Source organism: Schistocerca gregaria, unplaced genomic scaffold (assembly GCF_023897955.1).
Source record: "Schistocerca gregaria isolate iqSchGreg1 unplaced genomic scaffold, iqSchGreg1.2 ptg000672l, whole genome shotgun sequence".
In the NCBI taxonomy this organism is placed as follows: Eukaryota; Metazoa; Arthropoda; class Insecta; order Orthoptera; family Acrididae; genus Schistocerca; species Schistocerca gregaria.
In genome coordinates, this window is record NW_026062055.1 from 82,501 (window position 1) to 87,500 (window position 5,000).

Below are 5,000 nucleotides of genomic sequence, written 5' to 3' on the forward strand. Positions count from 1 at the left end.
CCAGCGCAGGAGCCGCAACCCGGGTGCGTACGCCGCACCAAGTGCTCCACCCGCGACCGTACGTGCCCCGCCGAAATCGCAACTCCGGCGGATGAACGGCGGACTTTTCTCGCAGTCGTAAGTTGCAATCCACCCCTATATCTTGCGTCTCATGAAGAGTTATATCAAGTATGCCAAATTCCCGCTGTCCCTATACATGCAGTAAGTTCGTCGTGGGCGCTGGCCGGCAGGCCGCGAGACCTGACGCCCGGCGGCAAAGAGTGCTCCTCTGAGGATATAGATGTTCCGTTCCGCCGCACAATGGTGACGGTGACCGCTGCCTGCGGTGGCAACGCTGGGCACAGTCGATACTCGCCGTGTGGTGGAAGGTAAACATTATGCGGTACATCAGTACTTTCCTAATAGTTCGGTCGTCTCACGGCACTGCTTAGTAAATGATGCAAGGCCACATATAGATGATTTATGCGAATGTCCCTATACGTGCTGTAAGACTGGGCACACAACGTGAATCGCACGTCAGCCAGACACTCGAACATGCACCACTCTCGGCCTGCAACGGAGACACACAATACGTAAACATCTGGAATGCGACAATGTCGAGTGCATCCTCTCTGCGACATTGCACCGTCGACACTATGATAACCAGAGCAGTAGGTCCACCTATAAAAGCACAATACCCCACTCCTCCGACAACTACCATTGCTCAGATAAACCAACACACATCCTACACAGAGGGGCACCAAATATCACCCCCCGCCCTCGTGTTATACCACATGAAAAATTGCAGAAGTGAGAGACACAGACCCGCCAGCCTCTTGCTACAAGCATCGAACCGACGTGACGTATCTGACGGTGACTCAGGCATCCGCGTACTGCCACCACTATCCACCCCCCCCCCCTCTCTCTCTCTTCCCCCTTTCCCACAATACCAAATTTAACCAACTTTATTGCTTAACCTAACTGTGGCTGTACCAGATTATCGCTTAACCTAACTGTGGCTGTACCAGATTATCGCTTAACCTAACTGTGGCTGTACCAGATTATCGCTTAACCTAACTGTGGCTGTACCAGATTATCGCTTAACCTAACTGTGGCTGTACCAGATTATCGCTTAACCTAACTGTGGCTGTACCAGATTATCGCTTAACCTAACTGTGGCTGTACCAGATTATCGCTTAACCTAACTGTGGCTGTACCAGATTATCGCTTAACCTAACTGTGGCTGTACCAGATCATCGCTTAACCTAACTGTGGCTGTACCAGATCATCGCTTAACCTAACTGTGGCTGTACCAGATTATCGCTTAACCTAACTCAATTTGTCCCTTAACCTAACTCAATTTGTCCCTTAACCTAACTCAAGTTGTCCCTTAACCTAACTCAAGTTGTCCCTTAACCTAACTCAAGTTGTCCCTTAACCTAACTCAAGTTGTCCCTTAACCTAACTCAAGTTGTCCCTTAACCTAACTCAAGTTGTCCCTTAACCTAACTCAAGTTGTCCCTTAACCTAACTCAAGTTGTCCCTTAACCTAACTCAAGTTGTCCCTTAACCTAACTCAAGTTGTCCCTTAACCTAACTCAAGTTGTCCCTTAACCTAACTCAAGTTGTCCCTTAACCTAACTCAAGTTGTCCCTTAACCTAACTCAAGTTGTCCCTTAACCTAACTCAAGTTGTCCCTTAACCTAACTCAAGTTGTCCCTTAACCTAACTCAAGTTGTCCCTTAACCTAACTCAAGTTGTCCCTTAACCTAACTCAAGTTGTCCCTTAACCTAACTCAAGTTGTCCCTTAACCTAACTCAAGTTGTCCCTTAACCTAACTCAAGTTGTCCCTTAACCTAACCCACGTTGTCCCTTAACCTAACTCAAGTTGTCCCTTAACCTAACCCACGTTGTCCCTTAACCTAACCCACGTTGTCCCTTAACCTAACCCACGTTGTCCCTTAACCTAACCCACGTTGTCCCTTAACCTAACCCACGTTGTCCCTTAACCTAACCCACGTTGTCCCTTAACCTAACCCACGTTGTCCCTTAACCTAACCCACGTTGTCCCTTAACCTAACCCACGTTGTCCCTTAACCTAACCCACGTTGTCCCTTAACCTAACCCACGTTGTCCCTTAACCTAACCCACGTTGTCCCTTAACCTAACCCACGTTGTCCCTTTGCCTAACATAGTTCACTGCTCGGAATCTCTGGTGTCGTTGTTATCCTCATGTAGATGTCTTGCGAGTGTTGCTTACTTTCCACATATTCCCGCTATCCACTGTCAATTGTACTGCAATAGGACTATATCGGCCCCCCCCCCCCTCTGTCCCCCTCTTTGTGTCTCTGTCCTCTCAAGCTGGTCGGTCTGGCGTGTGAGTGTTAAATGAGCCTCGCAGCTGTTCAGTTGCATTCAGATGTCGACGCCCTCAGTGTACGTCGTGGTATGGTCTGTGTCCATTGTCCGCTGATGTCGTACGCGTAACCCACACGCTGTACCGATCATCGGTAGTTACGTACAGAGTGAAGTAGTGTGATACGTGTGACTGTACGCTGGCTGTGCCCAACGGTGTCGAATCTCAATTTCCATATGTTGTGCTCGATGCTACTTGTCTCGTCTCCCAATAACAGCTAGGTTGCACTGTGGTACGCCGTAGAGGCGTGTGGGAGGAACGTACGAACGCATTGTATGTCACCCTGGGTCGCTGGGGGTGGTGGTGCGGTGAGTCAGGTCAGGTCAGGTCAGGTCAGGTCAGCGTGAGCCGTCTGATGTAGTGACGCGTGTATTCCGACTTTGTCGTATTGCCTCACACAAAGTGCTACCCTGGTGGACCGCGTTCCATATCTGGGACATGCCGCAGATGCCGGTTGACAGTGGATCGCGGAAGGGACATCGCATACTTGCGCGGGCCACCTTCCACGTGTTCTCTTCTGCACATGTCGCAGTGTGTATGTGGTCTGATGTAGCGTGTCGTGACACATGACATCCTGGCATGCAAGAATTGTTGAATTCGCAAATGTAGGTGGACATCTACGTTTACTGCCCAAGATACGCAAATGAACTGGAAATCCGTTGTTGAGCGGTTGTTCACGCTGGAGGTGAATCTGTGATGGCGACGATCGGTACAGCTATTAACCGGTTGTTTCAGCGGTACCCGCCACATCCACACACGTGACTAGGCCCATGTGGGTATGAAGCGATACGCGGCGGTGGCTTGGTGGGACTGTTCCCGGCCGGTGAAGGGGGGCCGCCCGGCGTGTTGGCCGCGCGCTGCGTGGGCGCACGCGCAACAGCCGGCTGGTGGGGGGCGCCGAGTGGCAGGAGCGCCAGCCGACGGGCCCGGCAGGCGGCGCAGCTACGCTGCGGCGCACCCTGCACGCGGCGCCTGGCGGCCAAAGTTGGTTCAGCCGAGCCCGGTGCGAAGCGCGGTGGACATCTGCAGTGTGCTGGTCTGATTGAGGACTGTGTGCGTTGAGGATGCGCCGCCGCCTGGCACTCGGCGCCGCGACGCCGTCTGCTGCTCGGTCGCCCCAGCGGTTCTCGCAGGTGGTTTGTATCGCAGTTGTGCGGACGTGTTGGCGCGTGCGCTGTGCTGGGAGAGTTCGCTTCTGCACCCAAGTGGGGCTTTGCCCTTGTGTGGCGCTGGCGTTGGAGCTGCCGGTCACCATAGGTGGCGCGTGTTGTCTCCCGCCGGCAATGCCACGACAGCACGCTCCCGGGCCTCTGTCGGCAGCGGCAAGCTCAGTTGGGAGCAAGGGTGTTCGCACTAAAACCGTCTACTCGCCTAACTCCGGGCGATTGCGCCTCTCTCGAAACCGACCAAGTACCTAGGACGGCGCTGCGCGCCGCCGGGACCTGAGAGGGTTTCGAGGTGTATCGTGCAGGGGAGCTCGGCCTCCTCCTGTTTGCAGAATAATTGAGCGGACGCTTGCGTGTTCGCGCGGGCCCCCGGGACACACTCCCGGGCGGCCGGCTGCTCAGCTCTAGTTGACGCAGCTCCCTGGTTGATCCTGCCAGTAGTCATATGCTTGTCTCAAAGATTAAGCCATGCATGTCTCAGTACAAGCCGCATTAAGGTGAAACCGCGAATGGCTCATTAAATCAGTTATGGTTCCTTAGATCGTACCCACGTTACTTGGATAACTGTGGTAATTCTAGAGCTAATACATGCAAACAGAGTCCCGACCAGAGATGGAAGGGACGCTTTTATTAGATCAAAACCAATCGGATTGGCTTGTCTGGTCCGTTTGCCTTGGTGACTCTGAATAACTTTGGGCTGATCGCACGGTCCTCGTACCGGCGACGCATCTTTCAAATGTCTGCCTTATCAACTGTCGATGGTAGGTTCTGCGCCTACCATGGTTGTAACGGGTAACGGGGAATCAGGGTTCGATTCCGGAGAGGGAGCCTGAGAAACGGCTACCACATCCAAGGAAGGCAGCAGGCGCGCAAATTACCCACTCCCGGCACGGGGAGGTAGTGACGAAAAATAACGATACGGGACTCATCCGAGGCCCCGTAATCGGAATGAGTACACTTTAAATCCTTTAACGAGTATCTATTGGAGGGCAAGTCTGGTGCCAGCAGCCGCGGTAATTCCAGCTCCAATAGCGTATATTAAAGTTGTTGCGGTTAAAAAGCTCGTAGTTGGATTTGTGTCCCACGCTGTTGGTTCACCGCCCGTCGGTGTTTAACTGGCATGTATCGTGGGACGTCCTGCCGGTGGGGCGAGCCGAAGGGGTGCTTTCGCGTCCCGAGGCGGACCCCGTTTAAATCCTACCAGGGTGCTCTTTGTTGAGTGTCTCGGTGGGCCGGCACGTTTACTTTGAACAAATTAGAGTGCTTAAAGCAGGCAAGCCCGCCTGAATACTGTGTGCATGGAATAATGGAATAGGACCTCGGTTCTATTTTGTTGGTTTTCGGAACCCGAGGTAATGATTAATAGGGACAGGCGGGGGCATTCGTATTGCGACGTTAGAGGTGAAATTCTTGGATCGTCGCAAGACGAACAGAAGCG

General features: G+C 52.9%; 1 non-coding gene across 1 annotated transcript in view; it reads left to right on the plus strand.

Moving 5' to 3' along the window:
• Positions 1 to 3,980: 3,980 nt before the first annotated feature.
• Positions 3,981 to 5,000, plus strand: part of LOC126318569 (small subunit ribosomal RNA) — a 1,893-nt gene continuing 873 nt past the window's right edge. The window contains exon 1 of the ribosomal RNA XR_007557385.1: positions 3,981 to 5,000. This exon is cut by the window's right edge and continues 873 nt beyond it. This is a non-coding gene — a ribosomal RNA (small subunit ribosomal RNA).